This window comes from Onychomys torridus, chromosome 9 (assembly GCF_903995425.1).
Source record: "Onychomys torridus chromosome 9, mOncTor1.1, whole genome shotgun sequence".
Lineage (NCBI taxonomy): Eukaryota > Metazoa > Chordata > Mammalia > Rodentia > Cricetidae > Onychomys > Onychomys torridus.
This window is the reverse complement of record NC_050451.1, coordinates 11,642,269-11,669,386: the sequence shown is the minus strand read 5'-3', so window position 1 is coordinate 11,669,386 and position 27,118 is coordinate 11,642,269. Positions and strand designations below refer to the sequence as shown.

At 37.6% G+C, this 27,118-nt stretch overlaps 1 protein-coding gene across 4 annotated transcripts in view; it reads left to right on the top strand.

The window, feature by feature from the left end:
* Nrg3 (neuregulin 3) overlaps positions 1-27,118 on the top strand; it is a 1,086,061-nt gene that overhangs the window by 829,482 nt on the left and 229,461 nt on the right. The gene's annotated exons all lie outside the window — the stretch shown is intronic.

Sequence of the window (27,118 nt, the reverse complement as noted above, 5' to 3'; positions counted from 1 at the left end):
AGAAAATATGTGTACAAAATTACTTAAGATGTTTTCAAACAGACTTTAAAAACCCAGCTCCAGTCTGTCCACATTATTTTCACATCAAGGATTATAATACTAAGGAAATTATTTATTTTTTTTCTTCATGAAAGAATATCATTTTTACAACCTCAAATACTATTGGTTATAAGTTTCAGTTATTATATGAATTTAAAGGCAACTTTCTATGTAAAAATGACCAGTTCTGATTAAAAGCAAAACTGTTAGTTTGCCTGTGACAATTATTTCAATGGCTGCTACAAATGAATCACCATTAAAGAAAGGAGATTTGGATGAACTAAAAAATTTAGTTCGGTGAGGATGATGACATACCTTTCTAAACTGTAAAGACAATGTTATGGATACACACACACACACACACACACACACACACACACACACATATATATATATTAAGTATTTTAGAAATTATTTTATATTACTTATAGCTAGAGGTGGTCTTTTCAGTCTACCTATGTTTTATAACACAAATAACATATGTGACTGTCTTCAATATCTTGTCACAATGTGTGTATCAATTTGTTCCAAAAATTTCTAGGCAAATTATCTTAGCTAAATACAAACTTACTTAAAGTAAGAAGTTTTTCTTTAATTTCATTTAAATGTGTTTCATCTTGGCAAGGCATTCATCCTATTATTATTTGCAAACTTACCTTCTCTTGAGGAGGGTGAAGGTTGCCAAAAGGCTAGCAACCAATCCAGATCTCTGTGAAATGTGAAGTACCATTCTCTAGAAGTTACCAAAAGACCATGATGTTAGTGGGCTGCTCTGTATTTTCTTCATTTTACAGTTGTGTCAACTTGTTGAGCTGGTGTTTGAAGCTCTATTTAAGTTGTTCTTGGACACATACATTTGGGGCATCATGAAGCTTACATAAAAAATGAGCTTGGTGGTTAGTTTTCTCTGCCCCACAAAAAAGCTGTTTCTTAAAGTGTCTAGTTTGTATTTCATTTGTCATTCTTTCTCTCTGTCAGTATTTCCCATTTTCTCACCCCCTTTTCTCCTTCACTTCTTTTTTATTTCCTTTATTTGTTTTACATACCAACCACAGATCCCCCTTCATCATTCCTCCTGCTCCCCCCACTCCCATCTCCCCCTTCCCCCCACCTCTCCCACTCCCCTATCCCTTCTCTAACAGGGTAAGTTCTCCTATAGGGGACAGATAAGCCTGGTCCATTCAGGTGAGGCAGGACCAAGACCCCCTGCTTTATTAGAGGTGACCAAGGTGTCAGAACATAAGTAATGGGATCCAGAAAGCTGGTTCATGCACCAGGGATAGATCCTGATCACACTGTCAGGGGCCCCTCTCCTGTATGCAGAGGGTCTAGTCCAGTCCCATGCAGGTTCCACAGCTCTCCGTCTAAAGTTTGTGAGTTCCTTTGAACTTGATTCGGTTGTCTCTGTAGATTTCCCCATCACGATCTTCACACACACACACACACACACACACACACCCTGCACCCCGGGTCATGTAATGCCTCTTCCCTCTCTTCAACTGGACTCCCAGAGCTCATTCTGGTGTATAGTTGTGGATCTCTACATCTGCTTCCATTAGTTATTGGATGAAGGCTCTATGATGACAGTTAGGGTATTCATCAATCTAATTAATAGGGTAGGCCAGTTCAGACACCTTCACCACTGTGGCTAGTAGTCTAAGCTGGGGTCATCCTTGTGGATTCCTGGGAATTTCCCTAGTGACAGGTTTCTCTCTTAACACATAATGTCTCCCTCTATCAAGATATCTCCATTGCTCTCCCTCTCCTTCCTCCCCCCAGCTTGACCATCAAGTTTCCTCATGTTCTCATCCCCCATCCCCTATCCTCTATTGTCCCCAGTTTACTCACTGGGATCTCCTCTGTTTCCCCTTCACAAGGTGATCCATAAATACCTCTTAGGGTCCTCCTTTCCTAACTTCTCTGGAGCTTTGGGTTGTAGTCTGATTATCCTTTGCTTTACATCTAGTATCCACTTATGAGTGAGTACATACCACGTTTGTCTTTCTGAGTCTGGGTTACATAACTCAGAATGATATTTTTAAATTCCATCCATTTGCTTGCAAATTTCATGATGTCATTGTTTTGTTTGTTTGTTTGTTTGTTTTTATAGCTGAGTAATACTCCATTGTGTGTATGTACCACATTTTTTTTTGGTCTATTCTTTGGTTGAGGGGAAAATCTAGGTTGCTTCCAGGTTCTGGCTATTATGAATAATGTTGCTATGAATATAATTGAGCAAGAGTTCTTGTGGTATGCTTGAGAATTCCTTGGGCATATGCCCAAGAGTGGTATCATTGGATCTTGAGGTAGATTGATTACCAAATTTTTGAGAAACTCCTATACTGATTTCCAAAGTGGTTGTACAAGTTGCACTACCACCAACAGTGGAGGAGTGTTCCCCTTGTTCCACATCCTCTCCAACATAAGCTGTCTGCAGTACTTTTAGTCTTAGCCATTCTGACTGGTATCTCAGAGTCATTTTGATTTGCATTTCCCTGATGACTAAGGATGTTGAGCAATTTCTTAAACGTCTTTTGGCCATTTGGGATTCTTCTGTTGCAAATTCTCTGTTTAGACCTGTAGCCAATTTTTTAACTGGATTGTTTGGTATTTTACTGTCTAGTTTCTTGAGTTCTTTATATGTTTTGGAGATCAGCCCTCTATCAGATGTGGGGTTGGTGAAGATCTTTTTCCATTCTGTAGGCTGTCCATTTGCCTTATTTACTCTGTACTTTGCCTTACAGAAGCTGTAAGCTGCCAGCTACCACCATGACAAGCAATATGTAAAGATACCAGTAAGCCACAAGTCATGTGGCAACTTATAGACTAATAGAAATGGGTTACTTTAAGATTAAAGAACTAGATAGCAAAAAGCCTGCCATAGCCATACAGTTTATAAACAATATAAGTCTCTTTATGTTTACTTGGTTGTGTCTGCGAGGCTGCAGAACTGGTGGATGAGAGAGATTTGTCCTGACCATGGGCCAGAAATGACTGGAGAAAACTTCAGCTACAGTTACCCCAAGGTATTTTATATTATTTGTAGTATTGTAAGAGTTGATGTTTCTCTGATTTCTTTCTTAGCCCATTAATCATTTGTGGTATATAGGAGGGCTACTGCTTTTTTTTTTTTTTTTTTTTTTTTTTTTAGTTAATCTTGTATCTTGCCACATTACTGAAGGTGTTTATCAGTTATGTAGGAGTTCCCTGGGTAGGGTTTTGGGGGTCACATATCACATATCATCTGCAAATAGCAAAAGTTTGACTTCTTCCTTTCCAATTCATATCTCTTTGATCTCCTTTTGTTGTCTTATTGCTCTAGCTAGAACTTTGAGTACTATATTGAATAGATACAGGGGAGAGTGGACAGCCTTGTCTTGTTCCTGGTCTTAGTGGAATCACTTTGAGTTTCTCTCCAGTTAATTTGATGTTGGTTGTTGGCTCTCTTTAAATTGCCTTCATTATGTTTAGGTATGTTCCCTGTATTCCTGATCTCTCCAAGACCTTTATCATGAAGGGGTGTTGGATTTTGTTAAAGGATTTTTCAGCTTCTGATGAGATGATCATGTGCTTTTTTTCTTTCAGTTTGTTTATATGATGGATTACTTTGACAGATTCTCATATGTTAAACCATTCCTGCTTCTCTGGGATAAAGCCTACTTGATCATGATGGATGATTTTTTTGATGTGTTCTTGGATTTTGTTTGCCAATATTTTATTGAGTATTTTTTGCCATCAATGTTTATGAGGGAGATTGGTCTGTATTCTCTTTCTTTGTTGCATGTCTGTGTGGTTTGGGTATCAGTCTAAATGTAGCCTCATAGAAAGAGTTTGACATTGTTCCTTCTGTTTCTATTGTGTAGAACAATTTGTTGAGTATTAGCATTAATTCTTCTTTGAAATTCTTGTAGAATTCTGTGCTGAAACCATCTGGCCCTGGGCTTTCTTTGGTTGGGAGACTTTTAATGACTGCTTCTATTTCCTTAGAGGTTATTGGTCTATTTAAATAGTTTATCTGGTCTTCATTTAACTTAGGTATGTGGTACCTATCCGGAAAGTTGTCTATTCTTTTTGATTTTCCAATTTTATGGAGTACAGGATTTTTGAAGTATGACCTGATGATTATCTGGATTTTCTCATTGTCAAGTTGTTACATCTACTTTTTTATTTCTGATTTTGTTAATTTGGTTATTCTTTCTTTGCCTTTTAGTTTAAATAAGGATTTGTCTCTCTTGTTGATTTTCTCAAAGAACCAACTCTTTCTTTTATTGATGCTTTGTAGTATTATCTTTGTTTCTATTTTATGATTTCAGCTTCTTTTGCTTCTAGAGCTTTCAGATGTGCTGTTTACTTGCTAGTGTGAGATTTCTCCAATTTCATTATGTAGGCATTTAACACTATGAACTTTCCTCTTAGTACTGCTGTCATAGTGTCCCACAAGTTTGAATATATTGTGCATTCATTTTCATTGACTTCTAGGAAGTATTTAATTTCTTTATTTGTTTGTTGACCCAGTGGTGATTCAGTTGAGTACTGTTCAGTTTCCATGAGTTTGTACACTTTTTGTAATTTGTGTTGTAGTTGAATTCTAACTTTAAAGCATGGTGGACTAATAAAATACAGGAGGTTATTCCAAGTTTTTTTGTATCTGTTGAGATTTGGTTTGTGACAGAATATTTAGTCAATTTTAAAGATGGCTCTATGGGGTGCTTAGAAAAAGATATATTGGGGCTAGAGAGATGGCTCAGAGGTTAAGAGCACTGGTTGTTCTTCCAGAGGTCCTGAGTTCAATTCTCAGCAACCACATGATGGCTCACAACCATCCATAATGAGATCTGGTGCCCTCTTCTGACCTGCAAGCACATATATAGGCAGAACATTGTATACATAATAAATAAATAAATCTTAAAAAAAAAGAAAAATATATATCCTCTTGTATTTGGGTGGAATGTTCTGTAGAAGTCTGTTAAGTCCATTTGAGTCATAATGTCTGTTAGTTCCCTTATTCTCTGTTATGTATCTGTCTCCATTGGTGAGAGTGGGGAGTTGAAGTGTGAGGTTTGATGTGATATTTAAGCTTTAGTAATGTTTCTTTTACATATGTGGGTACCCTTATATTTGGGGCATAAATGTTTAGAATTGAGACTTCATCTTGATGGATTTTTCCTGTGATTAATATGTAATTTACTCAGAGGTAGTGTCTGTCTTTGAAGTTGAGGTGTATTTCTTGTATGCAGCAGAAGTATGGATTCTATTTTTATATCCATTCTGTTAGCCTATGTCTTTTTATAGACAAATTGAGTCCATTGATATTAAGGGATGTTAATGACCAGTAATTTTTAATTCTGTTATTTTTTTGTGGTAATGTTGTGTGTTTCCATTCTTTGGGATTTGTTTGTGTGGGATGATCAATTACCTGTGTTTTCACGGATGCATCTAACTTCTTTGGGTTGGAGTTTTCCTTCTAGTGCTTTCTGTAGGACTTGTTTGTGGTAGGTATTGCTTAACTCTGGTTTTATCATGGAATATTTTGTTTACTCCATCTACAGGAATTGAGAGTTCTGCTGGGTAGTCTGGGCTGGCATCCCTGTTCTCTTAGTGTCTGCATAAAACTATGTCCAGGACCTTCTGGCTTTCAGAGTCTCCATTGAAAAATCAGGTGTTATTCTGATGGGTCTGATTTTATATGTTACATGGCCTTTTTCCTTTGTAACTCTTAATATTTTTTCTTTATTTTGTATGTGATTAATATGTGGCAAGGAGACTTCTTCTTTGGGTCCAGCCTATTTGGTGTTCTGTAACCTTGTATCTTCATAGGCATTTCATTCTTTAGGTTGGGAAAGTTTTCTTCTATGATGTTGTTGAGTATATTTGCTGTGTCTTTGAGTTGCTATTCTTCTTCTTCTTCTTCTTCTTCTTCTTCTTCTTCTTCTTCTTCTTCTTCTTCTTCTTCTTCTATACCTATTATTCTTAGGTTTGGCCTTTTCATGGTGTGCCAGATTTCCTGGATGTTTTGTGTGATGACTTTTTTGGCTTTGGTATTTTCTTTGGCTGTGGAATGTATTTCCTCTGTTGTATCCTCCATGCCAGATATTTTCTCTCCCATGTCTTGTAGTCTGTTAGTTATACTTGCATCTGTAGTTCCTGTTCATTTACTCAGATTTTCTATTTCCATCATTCCCTTGGTCTGCATCTTATTCATCTTATTCATTGTTTCTATTTCAATTTTCAGGTCTTGAACTGTTTCCTTCACCTGTTTAATTGCTTTTTCTTGGTTTTCTTTAAGGGATGTATTGATTTCTTTCAATTTTGTCTTTTTCATAATTTCTTTAAGAGAATTTTTTCTTTATTATTACGTGTTTTAAATTTTATACATCAGCCATGGGTTCCCCTGTCCTCCCCCCTCCCGCTCCCACTCCCACCTTCCCCACAGCCCCTCCCCTCCATTCCCATGTCCTCCAGGATCAAGGCACCCCTGGGGATTCATTTAAACCTGGTGGATTCAGTACAGGTAGGTCCTGTCACCTCCTTCATATTCTTTAGAGACCTTCTTAAAGTCAATTTTAACATTGTTTTCCTCTGCTTTTTCTTTGTTGGGATGCTCAGGTTTTGCTGATGTAGAAACACTAGGTTCTGGTGGTGCCATATTGCTCTTATGTTGTTCAATGTATTCTTGCACTGGAGTTTCCAATCTCTTCCTCCAATTAGTGTAAATGATGTCTGTGTTTAGGAAGCCACTCTTGGTCCAATCAGAGATCTTTGTCCAATAGGAGCTGGCAGAGTCTGTGTCTCAGGAAGCAGCTGCAGTCTTGGAGGATGGGTGGGTTTGGGGGGTAGATTGGACCTTGCAGGTTACAGGGTCTGATGGGAGTACTGCTCAGGCCTGCCTACAGAAGTCCTGTTTGCTGGCCTGCAACTGGGGCTGCAATGGATGGGGTATGGGGGCACTGGTTGTGCTCCTGGGCCTAAAGCCTAGAGGCTGGGGTAAATGGCTAGGGAACAATGACTCATCTTTTGGTCCAATTGGAGCTGGCAGAATCTATGTCTCAGGAAGTAGCTGTGGTCTAGGAGGATGGGTGGGTTTGTAGGATGGATTTTGGCTTTCAGATTACAAGGTCCAGTAGGGGACGGTTGTAGCCCTGCTGACCTGCAACTCATTGTGCTCTGGGCCTAAAGCCTAGAATCTGGGGTGAACAGCTAGGAGAACAAAGAATCACCTCTTGGTCCAGTCAAAACTAGTGGAGTTCTATACTCTGTAATGTCTTAAAGTCCTTGAAAATGTAGTTATGTTGCCAGCATACTCATGGTACTGCGGAGTATTAACAACAGAAGCATTCATTCTTTGTGTTTCTCTTCTCTGAGTTTCTCTCTCAGAAACAAAGACTGGAATTCTCAACACCAAGGTCTCTAAAGATTCACTGTAGATCTCTCTTTACCATCCAGGGATCTTTGTTCTGCTTCCCAGGTGAGCAGGACTGACTGAGCAATGAGACCTGAAAGATTGCAGGGCCACAGGTCCGGTGATACCTGCCACTGCGCTCATGACTGGTGACTTTTCCAGGACACCCAGGGTGGCGACTGTGGCGAGATGTTTTCAGGCCCCCAATACATGCCAGGAAATCATTACCTGGCTCCAGGAATCTAACAGGGAATGGTCCTTTTACTTGTTTTTAATGCTTTTTCCAAAAAAATTAAGTTTATATATTGTGTGTGTTTATACATTGCATGTACAAGTATTCATCTACACACATGCATGCCACTGTGCATACATGGAGTCATAGGAAAGCTCGAAGAAGTCAGTTAGACCATGTTAGTTAGTCCTGGGGAGAGGAGTGAGGCAGTCAGGCTTTGTAGCAAGTGCCTTTCCTCATTGAGCTACATCACTGTCTCACCAGCTCCTTCTTCCAAAAATATATAAATAAATAAAACTTCATATGTGATTATAAAATATTTATCAAGTAGAGAATTCTAGAGAAAGCCTTGTAGATGATACAAAGTAGGTAAAATAATTGTTCTTTAAAGCACCTAATCAAATCTTGTGATCCATTTGGACTCAGAAATTCAATTCAATGAGGATAATGACAGACACTTACAAATTGCAGAGGCAGATTTTCAGTCTATCAGGGCAGATGTTGAGAGTGTGTGACCCACACTAGTGACTATGTGTTTCTCAGAGAAAAAAATTTCCTCATGAGCTTTCATAGCTAAGATTAAGGTGCAAATGATTATTTCATGCAGCAATGGTGGGAAAGGAAATACTAGGCATAATGCACAATAGACTTATCTTTGAAACATCTCATACCTTGTCTTCCACTAAAATGACAAATGTCTGAAATGTTTCTATCATATGATACCATGAAACAGCAAATTAATTATGTTGGGCTGCAAAATGAACATTCTTTAGTATATAGTTAGCAAAGAAATATACTGATCAATGGGTATTCTTTTAGGGTTTTAGGTTATGGAATTATGTGAACTCCTTTTCCTGTTGCTCAAAGTTTCTGTGAAAAAGCATCTGTCTGTAAGAGTTAAAATGCTAGAATTCCTTGAAATCAAAGTCAGGGGTTTTCCCACATTAAGAATCTATAGATGAGTACCAGAGTCATATATTATGTCAGATATTCATCTGTGCATACATATATTTATGAGCTCATTTATTCATCCCACCATCCCTTTCTGAACAAATACCAAGTTGTTAATCAACCAGATTATGTTAATACAATGGGATTATACCTCTGAGGACCCTACCAACTAATGAGGGAAAATAACTTGTTTATACACAAACACTGAGATGTATTAAGTGCAACATTTACATACCCCTTTAAACCCTGGCACATGTTTTCAGTTTCTAAGTCTCACAATTCTCATCCGAGTGAAGGCAATGATGGTAGATTTTGATATAACATAGAGATGGAGAATGTCATTGCTGGATAGATTTTTTTAGCCCATTCCCTTGTCTTCATTATGTGTGTATGGTTAGTTGTTCTGCATGCAAGGAACTGTGCCGAAGGGCTCTGACTGGATTATTTCATTAAACCTTCACACTCACAGACTGGTGGGTAGCGCATTAGAAATAGCTCACATCTTACGGATGTGGAAATTAGACTGTAGAGATGCCAATACATGAACTCAAGGTCGTGCAGCCAGTTAACATTGGAGTCTCACTTCTCCTCCAAATGACACTAGTGCCTAAGCTGCCAACTGCTGGGCTCTTTTCTCCCTCTCCTGGAACCGTTCCTCTGCTAGTTATTTTCAGCAGGACATTTATCACTCTAAATTTCATTGACTGAAACTCAATGACCTGAGGCAAACACCATTCTAAGGAACAATATTTGCACAATTTTCATATCTTAATGCAGCAACTTGAGCTTCCATTGAGATTTAAATCCCTAATGAAATTTCCTTGTCAAAATTCTTACTGAAGAATTGTTTAATTTGCAGCTCATGATCCCTTTAGAGTGGCTTCATGCTCAGGAAATAAGTGTTCCTCCAATACTCTCCATCTCTTCTTCCTTTTTCTCCTTTCTTTCAACTCGATCCTTGCATTACATCTATTATCTAAAATCCTATGATGGGGCTTGAATCCCCTGTTCTTTTTTCTCCCCTAGGTAATTCAGAGTTGGTCAGAAGTGGGTACAAGGGACTGTATATTTTGAAAAATCACATTATTTTGCATGTACTTGGGAAAATGAGGCAAAGGTGTCGCCAGGGGAGCTGCAGTGGCTGCTCTGATAAGTATCTGGGCCCTAAAATGTGCTAAAAAGAACCTGTGTGATAAATTCACACTGAGCTCATATGCACATAGTAACCTTATTAAGTGCTTGGAAGTCTGATTTAAAACAAGACCTAATATAGGCAGCTGCTTTTCTTAATGGAGTTACTGCCATATCACTAGGGGTTTATTGCAAGGCAGGATGGTGGACTTTTGTTAGGACCGGAGGAAGTGACTTTATGTGAAAAAGCCAGAACTAGTATATGTAGCCTCTTAGATCATATATGTCAACCCCTGTCTCCTGCTGCTTTAAGCCTTCCCAGGGACAACAGCCATCAACTTCTTGAACTTTCTTAAACATTTCTAATGTAGTTGTTATTATTCTCAACAAACAGTGGGTCAGCCTATAGATTTTCTTCCTCTATTCTTCTTTTGATCACCTTTAGCTGCTGATGTAGAATATCAGCCTCAGTCTTGAACTGAGATGGAACTAAAGAGTCATGAACTGGCTATGGTTTGAGAAGATATGCATATGCTACCCAGATTATCACTAGGACCTTGTAGAATGAGACTGATCCATGAACTGGATTCTCAGCAGAATCAGAGAAATGGGGTAAGGGGTTAGAGAAGATGCCATTTTGAAGTTAGGGACCTTATCACTTAAAAGTCGTTCTAAACAATGTGTGCCTTTTCTCTTTCCAGTATCTAATGCCCAGTGTTTGCATGGCCAAGTCAACAGATAACAAATCTGCAAGCTTGGGATTTGGCCAGAATATGACTCACCTTAAACTCCTGGAGTTATGCAATGTCTATGATGACAACATAGAAAACAGTATTCATGTCTGGTCCATATTATTATCAGAGATTTGGGAACTCCAACTTAATATGTCATATGCTACTAAGGAAACTGATTTCCCAGCTCAAGGTACCAAATTTTATTAATAAAACAATTTAAAATTGACTCAGAAGTAACTTAGAACAATTTTATTAGCTTAAAAGAAAAAATTATAGGACATCTATAAATCTTAGCAGGTACCAGAGGAGTAAGATGAAGACAGGGACGAGAGAAACTATGCCAATTTTAGACATCCACATGATGGAAGGGGAGAGAAGAACTAGCTTCAGAGAAAAAGAGTTAGAAAGCTCCAAGTGTCCAAGACATCATGTCTATGCTATGGGGGATATATAAAAGAAAGTAATTGGAATAAAGAGAAAGGTAACTTAAGACTTAAAAGGGAAAGTTAAGACTCACAAAAATATGTAGACCCTAGCATAGCTAGCTCCACAAAGTATAAAATAAGTAGTGTTTCTGGGAAGGAAAAGTACAATTATCTGATTAATTATCTGTTAATTATTCCTCCCATCATTTTAGCATGGCTTTAGGTGAATCAGCCTTCCTGAGTTGTGGTCTCTTGCTCTTGATGAGGTGATTGATAGTCCAGCTAGCTTAACCCTTAGGTTTTAGGTAGCTTGGGCTGTGATGTATCCACTCAGTCCAGAGACAGATCTTAGACTGTCTATTGTTTTGAACAGAGGAAGTAGATTTCTCTTTATAGGCAACAAGGCCTTAATCAAGACTATTGTAACATTTTCCTTCTTGAACAGGTAACCCCCCAAACCATTTATGAGATAGGCTAAAATTAGAGAATTGGTACAACCTTTTTTACCAGGAAAATCTAGAGATTCAACTCTAAAGCTGTTCACACAAATGGATTGTTGTCTTGACTAGAGTTATAGCCCCCGCCCCTCGTGTATAGCTTCCAAGTAAGGGTGCTCATTTAGTAGGAGATAAGAAACCAGAGCTCCCCTTCTGACGTTCTTAAGTAAAGAAATGAGGACATTCCTGAATACTGCTTTCTGGGTCTCTGCCCAGTGCTACCTGTCCAATGTAGATCTCCTGAGCTGATCAATATGTGTGAATATTATCTTATTCTGAGGTATTTAGACTTGAACCCAGGCTTTCTAGGAGACCAACTATAAGATGCCAGGAGCCTAATCTGAATTCAGTTTTGGGGAAACTATTGTAAAAGATGATTGGAGGTTATATTTTCCATCATCACCCTCAATCTGGCCCTGTATCCCTCAGCTTCCTAGGAATATTCACCTCAAGGATCCAAAAGTAAATCTACCCTGCATGTAGGTTGCTAGTTCAAAAGAGGACAGGGCAGAAAATGACCAGTGACTAAGATCCTACTTCCAAACCATCATTGGGGACAGTGGGTCAGCAAAGCACTGTGCCCTTTCTTGTGTGGCAGGAAGAACACTTTCCAGGATGCAAGCCACAAGGTTCAAGCATGGTGTGCTTCTGAGGTGTGCTTCTGAGGTAGACACAGCTACATGAAGAGAGAAGAAAATTTGAAAAGAGCCTGGAAGATCCAATTTTGGGACAGAGATCCCAGACAAGAGTTTAATACACAAACTCAGTGTGTGCTTTTAAACATACTAGAAGTCATCTCCAGAGGAACTATGCTCTGTATTCTTGGCCTTAACAGTCAGGCATTAGACATAGAAATATATATATATATATATATATATAGTGTGTCCAGCATTTCACTAGAGAAAACAACAAAAGTTGCTTGAATTGTGAGCAAGGAAGTATTGCTTGCAGTCTCATGATAATAAACTCTTTTCAGTATGGTATTGACCAAATTATAGTGCAACTGAGCAATGGTTTCTAAATTTTTAAAATTATCTCCTGCTTGTTAAAAGAAAGTGACATTTCTTGATGCTGGTATACTGTCCTTGTTCAGAAGTGGCATCCAATCTGAAGCCAAAATAATACATGACTGTATTCATTCATTCATTCATTCATTCATTCATATATTCATTCATTCCCCAAGTAATGATGCATGCATGATACACACTATAAACAGATCCTTTTGTTTTCATGTACACAAATGGCTATAACCAAATACCACAAACCTAGTGACTTACTATCAGGATCAATTTATTTCTCACTGTTCTGGGTACAAGGACATCTCAAGGTCAAGATACTGCAGATTCAGCATCAGATATCTTATGTGATAAATAGTGCCTCATGAGTCTAGAGCCTCATTCGAAGGGTGCAAATCCCACAATGAGCTGATCTCTCACTAAGGTCCCCTATTCTTAATGCTGCTGATTTAGAGGTTAGGTGTCAGGATAGGAATTTGGTGAGGACATCACACTGTATATCAGTAAACTCAGACTAGCACATATTAAGTAACCTCAAGAATCTCTAATTTCATAGAGGATATTGCTGAAAAATAAAAAAAAAAAAACAAATAATAATAAGGGTACACAAAAAGGCATGGAGGTTTCAGGAATGAATGTGAAAGTAAAGGAGCCCTGGAGAGTCAAATGAGATGGAGGGAGCAATCTCAGGAAAGGCTGCACGAAGAACTGTGAAGGACTTTGCACAGAGTAGATATGTATTATTGCGCTGGCTTCACAACACTCCAACTCTTATGGGCACCACTCACACCAGAGGGTGCATAATGTAGTCATGAGAAAGAAATTTCCATAAACAAATGTAGCAAATGCAGATTTTTAAAAGTACAAAGCATAAACCAATCACCATTAGACTCTGGGCCATTAAACCACATGATTAATGGTTGAAATTTGAAAAATACTAAAGTGCTCGGTATCGTTTTACCCTAAAGTAGTCAGTGGTGTTCTAGGGCCCCTTTCCACTCATACTCTATGACTTTAAGGAGAATTGTCAGTGATGTTGATGTCTCTGCAAAGAACACCCATAGCTAGAGTGGGGGAAAGCTAGGAGTTGCTTTGTTTATCACTCCTAGTTCTGCCAATCATCCAAGCCAGGTCAGATCAGGGTCTACTTTTCCAATAGCTTGTTCCCATGCTCCAGCTGATTTTATCAGATTTCCTACCTTGTATTCAGATAGGTAGTTTAATATGAATTGGCTTCAGTCCTCACCACAGTTTAGTTGTTTTCTTAATTAAAAATTTTTAATTAAAATATATCAGTTCCCCCTTCCCATTCCTCCCTCCAATCCTTTCCAAATCCTCTCCCTTTATTTCCTTCCCCCTTTCAAATACATGATCTCTTTTTCTTTGATTATTGTTACATTATGTTTCTTCTTCTTCTTCTTCTTCTTCTTCTTCTTCTTCTTCTTCTCCTTCTTCTTCTTCTTCTTTTCTGTCTCTCTCTCTCTGTATATATATATATATATATATATATATATATATATATATATATATATATATATATATATACGTATATACGTGTGTGTGTGTATATATATATATATATATATATATATATATATATATATATATATATATATAATGCACCCCAATAAACTTATCTGGGGGTCAGAGAACAGAACAGCCACTAGATATCAGAGAGTGATGGCTCATGCCTTTAATCCTATCACTCAGGAGGCAGGGATCTGTTTGGATTTCTGTGAGTTCAAGGCCACACTGGTTACAGAGCCAGGTGTGGTGGCACATTCCTTTATTCCAGCACTTGAGATCTCATGTCTTTGCTTGGGAAGGACACATGCCTTTAATCCCAGAAAGTTATATGGCAGGACACAGAAAGGTATATGAGGCCTGAAGACCAGGAACTAGAGCCTTTTAAGCAGTTCAGCTGAGATCCCTTCCGGGTGAGGACTCAGAGGCTTTTAGTCTGAGGAAACAAGATCAGCTGAGGAGTTGGCGATATGAGGTTGGCTGTGGCTTATTTTGTCTCTCTAATCTTCCAGCCTTCACCCTAATATCTGGCTTCCAGGGTGTTTTTTTTTTTTGTATATATATATAAGACTGCTTAGAAATTGTTCTCTCTCGGGGTTGGGGATTTAGCTCAGTGGTAGCGCACTTGCCTAGCAAGCGCAAGGCCCTCAGTTTGGTCCTCAGCTCTGGAAAAAAAAAAAAAAAGAAAGAAATTGTTCTCTCTCTCTCTCTCTCTCTCTGTGTGTGTGTGTGTGTGTGTGTGTGTGTGTGTGTGTATACAAATACATAAATACAACAGGATAAGTTTTCTTAACTGTTCCTTTAAGTATATGATTTCAGGTCTGACTACATGGTGTAGTATAACCAATTAGGGAACTCATCGCTGGAGAAGAATAATTCTTCCTTTCTGACCAGTCATTAGTTACTTGTAGTTCTTTTTCAAGGGGGTGGACTCCTTGAGATTTCCTCTTTCCATGTTGCCCTGTGTGTTAGGGTTGCCACTGTTGACCTCTTGCTTAGGCAGCCCTATTGTTGAGGTATCATGGGTAAAGCTTCCCTATCATTCTAGGAGACACAGTCTCAGACATTTTGATCCTCTGACAGCTACAATATTTCAACCCCCTCTTCCTCAGTGTTCTAAAAGTCTTAGGCACAGAATCCTGTTGTAGGTGGAGTCATTCAGGCTGTGTAACCAATCATATTTTTCTGGGATAGGTACTATCTGTTGCAAGGAGAAGCTGTGGTAAGAGGTGCAAGGCACAATTATCTGTGGGTATCATTCCTGTACTTACTAGAAAGTTGTCCTGCTATATAAGCATATTTAAATAAAACTTACACACACAAAATCATATCTATACTGAACAGGTGCAGATATCTTCTTACTCACTAAATAACACATGACAAATACTGACACAGCATTTATTCTGTGTCAGGATTTATAACTAATGCAGAAATTAATAAAGTACACTGATAGGGTGTATATGAATACTTCACTATTGTATATTGGGCACATGAGCATCCATACATTGGCTGTCTGAGGGATCCTATAGCCAACCTTCCCTGGGTAAGGACTGTATTTGGCTTATTAATGAGACATGAAGATAAGCCTTCTTTCTAGGTACCTGCATAAATGTGCATTATTCCATTCCACAGTCTTAATTTTTGTTTTTCTCTATTTAAAATAAAAATTATTACAAAGACTATTTTATAGCTATTCTAAAAATGCTCCTGGCTAGATGCATCCAAATGCTAAGTGTTAGCAAGCAATGCAAGGATAAACTGTGGAAAAATTTAGCCAAAATTTTCTAATATTAAACATAACTAAATGACTGTAGGGCTGGGGGGGCGTGACATCAGTGGTTAAGAGCACTTGCTGCCGCTGAGGATGACCTGGGTTTGATTCCCAGTACCTACATGGCACCTCACAGCTTTCTGTAGCTCCAGTTGTAGGGAATCTGATGCCCTCTTCTGACCTCTGTGATCACCAGACTTCTATATGGTGTACATACATTCATACACATAAAAAAGTAAATACATTTGAAAATAAAGAAATAACTGCAAAGCAAAGTCTGTCCACACCCAATTGTTCCTTCCACTCATGGCATTTGTGTTCCTTTCTGTTTACCTGTTTAATATAAATTTCAAAAGCATGCTAATTATTCTCTCTGTCAAATGCAGGAGTAACTATAATGGTGTCATCTATGCTAGTTAGGCTTTCCTAAATGTGCCTGTGTATCTCTTGTCCATTCCCAGGAGCTACTGTATTTTGGACAACAGCATGGCTGGTTCATGTGGATGCTCTCTTGTATAATGTTCAGAGACCAAGCTGTGTGCATTCCATCTTCCTTCTCCCAGAGCTGCTTTAATAGATGATGGGAGTGCAGTCTCACTCTTGTGTGACTGACATGAATTGAAATAGTTTGTGTTCTTACCATCTTCCTTTCTAATTTGATATGACCCCTTTCAGTTTTTATGTAATTTTAAAAACCTGGACACATAAATTGTAAATAGCTTTCCATACCGAAGATTTTAAAAGGGAACACAGAAAAGTTTAAAAGTCAACTGTAGTGTTGACAAGAATCAGAGATGCAAACATGAGTTTTCTCTTAAATCCAAGGCCATATTTAAAATTCTAACAGAAGCACTTTGGTAAACAGTGACTTGTATGTTCTAAATACAGTGCTAAACTTGTGTTTATATTTCCTTATTTATTACCAAGCCTTAATAATTGCAATCTTATTATGGATGAAACTGAAATTTGGATACATTAATTAACCCACCCAAATTGTGGGTTTCTAGGAATTTTAAAATCTATACATTCTATACTTCAGCCTTCTAAGTGCTTTCTGATACAGGAATCAATGATTTTTTTTTTACATAAGGCAACTTATAAATTTTTTACTTTTATTCTTTCATGAGTAATCAAGAATAAGACCCTCAGTTTTATTTGATTTTAAATTTATTTTAACATGAATAGAGGCATAAAATACAGAAATGGCAGGGTGGTGGTGGCACATGCCTTTAATCCCAGCACTCAGGAGGTAGAGCCAGGAGGATCTCTGTGAGTACAAGGCCAGCCTGGACTACAGAGTGAGATCTAGGACAGGCACCAAAACTACAAAGAGAAACCCTGTTTCAAAAAACAAAAAACAAACAAACAAACAAAGGTACAGAAATGTATGAATTTGAATGTAGCATCTGATGTAAACATTGGGCTGAACATTGCTCTGCATTAATTGGGATATGATGTGAAAACTTTCACACTGTTTTTTCTAGGTTTTTAAAAATATATATCCCATTATTGTTATCTGTACTTACTCTACTGAATATAGTACATCAAAATATCTCCAGCCCCTCTACTGATAACTCAGTGTCCATTGACCACCATCTTCTACCCCTTCATACCTTTGTTGATGGTCTCTAGATACCTCCATTCAATTCTTTAATTCTATGAGATCAACTTCTTTAGATTCCACATCTGAGTGAAATAGTATGGTACTTGTTATTTTGTGCCTAACTGATTTCTCCTAAAGCAGTTGCCTCTCATTCCATGCTTGGACTAAATTCCCATCAATATTGGGCAAGATTCCTCTTTTCTCTACATCCTCACTGAGAATTTTAATTCCTTTGTTGTTTTGGGAAAAGCCATTCTTACAAGAATCGGATGGTACCTCATAGTGATTTTGCCTTTCCATTTAGTTATATTGGACATTTTGTCCATGTACCTGTTGACTATTTGCATGCCTTCTGAGAAATGTCTAGGTAGTTCTGTTGTCTATCTGGAATGTGATTGTCTTTTACTCTAGTTCCTTGTATGTTTTTTAATATTAACCACCCATTAGAGACACAGTATACAAACACTTTTTCCATTTAATATACTGTCTCCTTGCTCTGATGATTGGGAAGGTTATATGTGTTATGTTTAGGTTAAGGGATGAATGTGTTTAGATACATCAGTACCTAACTGTGGAGTCTAAAAGCCAACCTTACATGCCATGCCACAGGCACTGTCAACCTTGTTCTTCTAAATCAAAGATCTAGAAATCTCTGATTAAGCTGAGCTAGCCAGCAAACATGTTCCAAGGAATCTTACTGTCTCTACCTCTACAGTTCTTGGATTATAATTGCAACTACTATCCATGGATTTTTTTTTTATATATGTGTTGGTAACCTAAATTCAGATTCTCAAGCTTTGCATAATAAGCATGTTAACAACTAAACCACCCTTCAACTCAATTGGATAGGTTTTAATTATTGCATTGCTAGACATCTCTTTTGTTTCCATTTTCTTTGGAATCTTGAAACTTCACTCCCTTTAGTGGAAGTTTTGTGGGAAGATTAATGTGGTTTTGACTGAAGACAAATACCAAGTTTTCACTGTCACTTTAGCCACAAGGAGATAGTCAGAATTGATTTTTCCTCATTTCTGGTCTTTCTAACAAAGATCTGTTATAGCTGTAGGAAATTTCCAAATATGGGTATCACCCATTGCAGTGTTTCAGAGATATATTCTAGACCCACTATAACTGTTTTGTAGCTATGTTTTAAATGTTGCTCCTCCATTAAGCAGGAGCAATGAGAAACACAAAGACCTACTAAATATTTATGCCATACAAATGTATTCAGATACAAGTAATAACTATGGAGAACTTATTCTAGCTTATGTAAGAACTAAGGGCAATTCATGTATGTTCTATGTGTTCAGAAAATTCAGTACAACTTTGAAAGATAAAATTATAACTACCACACCAATTTTTATTATTGGGGGCACAAAGAGAGTGAGAGAGAGAGAGAGAGAGAGAGAGAGAGAGAGAGAGAGTGTGTGTGTGTGTGTGTGTGTGTGTGTGTGTGTGTGTGTGTGCGTGTATCAGTCTTGAAGCATAGCCCATGATGGATTCAACCTTTCTATCATCCAACCTCTGGCTCTCTCATGCTTATATTACATGTATGACATCATGCCTGACACCACTTATGTTTTAACTGTACATCTATAAGATGCATATGGTAAAATTGAGATGGTGAGAACTCAGACAACTCATGATAGGATATAAGATCTGCATGGAAACCTATAGTACATTCTGACACATTTTACAAAATATAATTTGAGATGAATATTCAGCTCTAAATCAAGTCCTTGTACTATTTCTTCCATGTTTTTGTTAGCATTTATCTGTCTATCTAGTGGATTTCTCCCTGGAAACACATAAGCAATTAGACTGTTCAGAAGTGGAATATAGATTCTGTAGAAAGACAGAGAGTTTGGGATTTTCCCACTATGGAGACCCGTGTGTTTGATGTTGCCCTCTTAGCAGGCATTGAAGTAATTTTGAATGACTGAAAGAGAATTGTCCAGTGGAAAAAGTTTTGATGGATCTCATTTTAAGATGTGTTTTTTTTCTATCTACTTCAAAAGCTATCTAATCTCCACCAAGTGACTATCAGTTTGCTAAATATTAAAATTAACAGAATTTCAGATGTGGTGGTGTACACATTTAATCCCCAAAGTTGGGAGGCAAAAATAGGGAGATCTCTTGTGAGTTTGGGACTAGCCTGTCTACATAGTGATTTCCAAGACAGCCAGAGCTACATAGTGAGATCCTGTTTCAAAAAACCAAATAAATACATAATGAATATAATAAAATAAAATTAACAGAATGACATTAAAAAATTAAATACCATTTTTCATTTTAGATGAGTAGTTCTTAAAAGAGTAGAACATGGTTCTTAAAAGAGTGAATATGTGGTTTGGCAGTATAAGGGTGTCCATAATGAGTGTGCTCTTCTTCCAAAGAAAATATAAAAGACAAGAAAATAAAAACTGCATGTGTTGTCACTTCTGCAATTGTCCAGTGATATTTGTGCAGAGAATCGGTGCTCTGTTCATTGAAGAATCATTCCAAGTAACCCCTCAACCTTTCACAAGCACTGAAGAAGTGTTAACATTTCCAAAATGTTAGTCAAAACCTTGTTCCACCAGCTTTGACAGTCTGAATCAGTGATCAATTACACTGTGCCATATATACTATCATTTGCCCCTAAACATCCTTCTAACTTTCTGCTTTGAGGACATTTGTTTTCTCCCTTGGCAATTACACATGTAACTTGAACATAAAAACAAATACAATTTTATTGGAGATGATTCTGAATTAATATATATTAGTGTAATATCAGGAATTAATGATATTTATAGCTTAATATATAATGAGAATAAGTAGAAACGCAGCAGGAATATAGGTCTAGGCTGCGATACACTTAATATTTTGGATGTGTTTTGTTGAGCAGACCACCATCTTTGTACTGATTAAGAAGAATCAAGTGATATCCCTAGATAGGGACTGGAGCCTCTCATGAAAGACACTTTCTGAGAACAGTCTGAGAAGTGTCTGTGGTAATTGCAATCTCACTAGACTGTTCATGACACAGGGCATCATACAACCACCCATCAAAGAGAATGAAAAAGAATTGTGTCTCTCCTGAATGTGTCCCAGTTTTCATGATATCCAGAAATAGACTTTGAGCCAAGTTGGCTCTGTCCTCCCTTCTTATAAATATGCCTTTCATTATTCTGCCTGTGTGCAAGTTACCATTTCTTTCGATGGAATTACTTGGCCCCCATAGAATTCCTCTAACAGTTTGTGCAGTCTCCTGAAATGCTCAACATAGGAACCAAGTGACTTGACATTTGGTATCTATCCAACACTATTCTTTTGAACTTGTAATCTCATTTCATCTTTACCTCCCTCAAAACAAACAAACAAATAAACAACAGTCAAACGAAACAAGACAGAACCACTATTAATGCTTCCAATTTTCAGATGAGAGATTGAGTGGTACTTTCAGGCAAGACTTAGGCAATAGCTTCATTTGTTGCTGTGTCAATATCGGTTTGGGAAGATATTATTCTTTTGCCTTCTGCCAGGGAGGAAGTCAGGGGGGTTCTTAATGATACTTTTTTTTTTTTTTCAGTAAAAAAAAAAAAATGGGCATATTAGAAAATATAAATGAAGTAAAAATACTTCTGAGGGGTAGAAATCATTCTACAACCAATTCTTCACTAGTTGATCCATGCACAGTAATCCACACTTTTTTCCTACAGAGCAGAGATGATATATACTTTATGTTTACCTATAGTGACATAATGAATGTAGGTAAACTGTTGCCTTCATTTTTCTAACCTTGGTGTTACAATTGCATGAGGAATAAATGTGAACATTACTTGTTCTTTGTAAACCCAGCTTGCCCTGTGGTGCTAACTGCATCCATGGCTTGCTCACATTGAGCAGAATTTTACATGTTCTTGCACCTTGCTGTTGCACTCAGCAAACTCATTGACAGTTCCCAGCCTATGAATTTGCTATGTAGTTTTATTTTTCCCCTAATAGATGATTTTCTAGCTTTATAAGTTCTCCAAGGAAGGAAGTTAGAATCCAATTTTAGGTCAAATTTCTCTCAAGTTCAGGGCCATGATCCATTAGCTCGTGTGAGAAAAGAATAGTCTCTGTGTTGCACAAAGGAACACACAAATAAGTAAAAGTAGCTTCAAGGCAGTGCCTTTTTCCAAAAAGGGCATAGAGGACCCCAACTGGCTTTGCAAGTTTGCATGGCCCAGAAGGTAAATTGAGATAGTAACTGTCCCATCCCTTTGGTGGCAGGTTGGCTTCACATCCTAATGTTGGCTAATAGGCGAAATGAGTAAGGAGAAGTTTCAGGAAACATAGGCCATTGTCAGGCAAGCTCCCTTTGATATAGTGTATAAAATAATGTCTCTCACACTGGGAACCAAGCCCTCATGTAGATACATGACTAATGTGTTAGGTGCTTTACTTGTTACTAGGAAAAAATACCAGACAGAAGCGGCTGAACAGGAGCAGTTTATCTTGGTGAACAGTTTCTCATCATATTGGGAAAGACTTGAAAGAGTTTGTGGTGGTGGGTGTGGCCCAGTTTATGTTGGTGCCAGTGTGAGGTGCCTACTCACTATGACAGCAAATCAGGAAGCAGAGAAGGGATGAAAAATAGATATAATATTTAAAGTTCTATCCCGGTAGCCTATTCCTGGTGGTTCTATTCCTAGTGGCCTACACATGAATGCCAGACCCTGTGGCCCAACTGCTAATGGCTGCTCTGGACACTCAAAAAAAATCACTTATCATCTACAGGAAATATGTCCCATTTGGCAGCTTCATTGTTCTTTCTTTTTGTCAATTTTTAGTAACTTCATTGTAACATTGTCAAAGTAAATCCTGCCTGGTTTTCCTCTTTCTCTAATACCATGCCCTCTCCCCTACCCACCTACCTTCTTTCCAATCATTCTGCTGTCTTTTTCATTGTTATTCTTCAGGGTGTTGGGAACTTTAGTGCTTCTGAATCTGTGTGTACAAATCTGTGTGAGCCTCTGATGTTACTAAAATAATGCAGTTCTAGTAACTTGAGAGTAAAATAACCAACTCTGCATGAAAGTGGGCGACTTGGAAGTAAGTTCCCTATTGGTTGTCTAACTCTTGGACCCTACTCCTAGATTATTTTGTTTTTGAGGGGGAGGTTGGCAAGGGCAGTGGATGGGAAGATAAGTGGGATTAGAATGCATGATGTGAAATCCACAAAGAATCAATAAATGTTAAAAAAAATTATTGACGGTATTAAACCTTTTTATGACTTAGGCTGGTATCACAAATTTTGATTGTCTTTTATGCTCACATACACTTTCAGAGAATCAAGCAACTATTGTATTTATAGCCTTTTCCTGTATTCTGTTGTCAGTTACACAGTACTATAGATGGTGTAAGTTTTAATGAGAGAGAGAGAGAAGTGGGAGGGAGATTTTGGCTAACATACCTGGTTCAAGTCCTAGAACTTGCATGTGGTGATGACCTTCTTGCTCAGAGTCCCAATGTTGTGCAGACCATTGGTCAGAGAGAAGAAGAGAGTATGGGTATATAGGCTAAAGTCTGCTGATTGTTTCCTTTTATGGAATGACCAGGGTTTAGTCGTGAGGGCTCTATGCTTACATTGGCTGATCTTAGTTAATTACCAAATGCCCCACTCTAAATGTCACCTCTGGACTAAGTGTGGACCTTTTTAATACTTCAAAATTAACACCAAATGTCAGAACACATTTTATAGGGAACAACCTAAAGAAAAAAGTAAGCCCATTTTGTTGTTGACTATTTAAAGTTACCAAAGGTTCAAAGACCTTAAATGATCATAAAATTGTAGTGGGAAGAGGAAGCATCAAAGAAAGAAAGCACACATCTGACTGGAATTTTGTACAATGCTGTGAGGTACTTCTCAGGAAGGAGTCTGTGGTGATCCAGGCTTATTCAAATTGCACTTTGTAGTTACAGCATGTAATTGCTTTAATATGCTATAATTTATGTGTTGAATGTCTATTTGCTAAATGTAAAGAGTACATAGACAGTCTTTATTTTTATAAAATACTAGACTATAAATTCTTCTACCATTTACAAAGAAAATATATAGATTCTGTCTCCCCAAACAAATAAAAATATAGTCACATGAAAACATATTCAATTAAAAATTACACAAAGTATCATGTAAATGAACACCCAGAATGCTATAAGAATACATGAAATAGAAGTGGGATGGGGATTGTTAGGATATGGTCATTCATTCATTCATTGAACAGCTGTGGGCCAAGCACTGTTCCAACAGACAGACAAACAACTCCTTGTTCATGTGTTGAACTGGAGATATATATATTGAAAACAGATACTAAATAACTAAAAATTGAAAGTGAGATGAATCAGGTAATTCATGCCCTACTGTAAGAGTTTGGATCAGGAAAGCAATGCCATTCTAAGTGGCAGGTCTTTTGAGAAAAGAGAATTTCCTGCAGAAAAACAACTCATGACAAGGACCACCTTCATGAGAGAAATCTAAAATGCTGGAAATACCCCCATTCTCAGAATTGGTGGCAAAACTCATTAGATGAGTTTTAACAGGTGATTGTCACCTAATGAAAGAACAATTCAGAGTTTGAAAGCAAGTGCTGCATTAGAGCATAAGTGGGTACCAGATGCATGGACTTGTCTAAGCAAGTTGGACTTGTGGTCACTTTATAGTAATGGTTTTCAATCAGAAGCCATTTTATCTCCCAGGGGGTATTTTGCAATGTTTGAACACTTTTATTTGTTGACCCTACCTGAGAGGACAGTGCTACAGTATCCAGTGGCAGACAGAAATTATAGAACAACCTATAACACAAAGAATAGCCCCCAGAAATAATTATGTGACCCAAAATGTCAGTGATGCTGGGGAGGAAGAACTATGCTTCCAGCTGAGGTGAGTTATGTAGATATTTTTTCAAGTCATGTTGCAATTCAAAGCCTTTGGAAATGTTTAAGGAAAAGTTGATGCATTTCACTTCTGGTCCTATAATACTCCCAGGTCAAATTTACAAATAAAAGGGCAAGTCAAAATGGAGAAGGCAGACAGCTTGAGTTCATCGAAGTTGGGAGAAAAGTTAGAAGTTCAGTTGCCTCAAAGGATACTAAAAGATGAAGTAGTAAGAGAGTGTTTAAGAGAGTGTTGAAACAGACCAATTTTGATTTTGACAAGAGCAATGTTGCAACGTTAAGGAAGAAAAGAAGTCCAACTAAGTGTAGCTGAGAGAAGAAACTAGAACCAGTTACTGAAGGAATTACTGTATCTGTCACTCTAAAGAGGACCAAAGAGGATATATCAGTTGAAGAAGTCAAATACATTTTAGAAGAAAGTCATGTTCCTACATCAAACTAAGTGATATAAACAACAGCAAAACAAATCATGCAGAAAAGAAAAACAACCCCATGTGAAGCTTCAGAGAAGGCAATCAGGGGTAGGGAGGACTTTGGGTATGATGGTAGGGGGTAGGATGAGGCCATAGGCTCTGAGGAGCAGAGGGACACAGGCTTAGTTCATCCTCACAAGATTCTTATTTCTAAGAAAATGCATTAGCACTGAGCTGCATTTCAACCCTTCTTTTCTTTTATATTACTCTGTTATTCTTGCAGTAATCCCTCCATTCTTTATGACTTAGAACAGAGAGCTCAAAGAACTACTTGTATTATCATACTTTACCTGTGAAAGCATTGTGTGTGTGTGTGTGTGTGTGTGTGTGTGTGTGTGTGTGTGATTTTTGTCAAGATGTTTACACAGGAAATATTTTTATGCATTTGAATATTTGAGAAACAGGAATTTGGTAGACAGAAAGGTTTTGATAAACTATTGAAAGAATAACTGTTAGTTCTAGTTTTTCTGGTAGACTGCATATATTTAATTTCTTACCAAATAGATTTTCATTTAATTCTTTTTCTTACTGAATTTAGATTATAAATTGTTTTCATTTGTGGGTTTGAGTTTGACTGGTTTCATTCAATATCTTTCTCTCCAGACCCACAAATTTTTCCAAATTTATTTTCTGTATGTTAATACTATGGAGCAGTGAACTTGGTCAAAACATCACACATGAATGACAATTATTTCACCCCAAATGGTCTGTGTACCCTAGCTGACACTAAGCAGCTTTGATTTACTGCAGTTGAGGTGGAAGGAAGATTGCTGAAGGTTACAAGATTGATTCTGCTTTTATTGTCATATTTGAGGTTGACTTTTATGCCCCAGTAACTTCCCTGAATTTGTGTTTTTCAAGTGTCTGTGATGCTCAGTATCAGGCAAAGCCTTGGATGACACTCTAAGAGGAGGAAGTTTGCTGAACAGCTGGTCAGAAAGCAAATTTGAAAGAGCATTTTAGGACTTAAAAGTCAAAATGAAATTTGCTTTCCTTATTGCAAATGGTCATATAGCAATTAAAGATATATTTGTGTAAGTGCTGAAATATAAAAGGAAGTATCTCTAGACAGAAAAAAGTATCTCAGTGAGTACAAATGACCCCTTCAATAATAAGAAAATTTACCAACTCTGGCTAGCTAGGTGGCTACTCACTACAGGATAGGGTAAAGTTCAGTTTCATCTCTGTATTCATAATTCCACAGTTGTCACAATTCCAGCATTTTAAGGCACAAGCATCTGTAGTTCTTGATTGCCCTCTTTCTTCACCTCACTGAAGACGGTCAGATGAGCAATCTATAGATGTCCACTTTCCCTTCACCAAATAAAACTTGTAGCAGGTGAATCAATGGAATACCACAAGCAATGTTTCAGCATAAGAAACTAGTGGAATACTAACTTTAATGCACTGTATGTGCACAGAAGTGTATGAAATAATCATGTATGCTGACTTTAGTAAAGGGCTGCCTATTTAGTTCTGCGAATGTAAGGGGAGAGAGTAAAGCAGTATAGTGGTAAATGAAAGCAACCACAGCCACCTCAATCCAGCAAGATTAGCGTCAGTAACAATAATAGGAATAAATGAAAACAGAATAAGTCATGAAGACAGAAGTATGTGATGTGTTATTTTAAAAATCCCTCAGGTACCAGAATAACCACAGCACTTTATCCTGTGCACAGAGTTCTCAGCATAAGTGGTAGATACATGCAGAAGGGAGCACAAATGATAGTACCCAAGGCCATGTTACAATGTATAGAGATAAGTTCTTGAGAGAAAATGTCTAAGTAGACCTTCCAACTCTTGTTGATAAACTCTCCTTAATATATCTGTATCACTTAAAAATGGAACAATCTGTTCTTGAAAGAAAGACAGGAGAAAAAGAAAGAAGAAAGAGAAGAAGGAACATAGAAGCACACGCATTTAATAAAATCTCCTTGGAATTGTATCTGAGTATTAGGACATGAATTTTGACATTAAAACCCTAAGTCCAAATGGATGCCAGTATGTGAAACAAGTTCTAGAATAAACCACCCAATGCCCATTGTTATATCACCCGTTGGAGGGACTTTCCTGGCTCACCCTTAAATGTCTAACTGTGGTTTGCAGCTGGAGGATAAATCCAGAATGGAAACCTCAGGGGTAGGCTGAAAAGAAGCATATAAATTGCTCCCAGTCTCAGCTAAGAAAACATTCCAGTAGAGGCGAATCAGGAAACTTCCTGTAGAGATGTCCATAGAAAGTAAGAACTTATATGATGCCTGTCTTTCCAGATGACAGGGATCTCCCAGAACAATTCATGGCAAAACAAGAAAAGTAAAATAAAAGCATTTGATTCTTATATTCACTGAATTAAATTGACCAGATTAAAAAAAAATCAATGCAGAACACAGCACAGAAGTAAT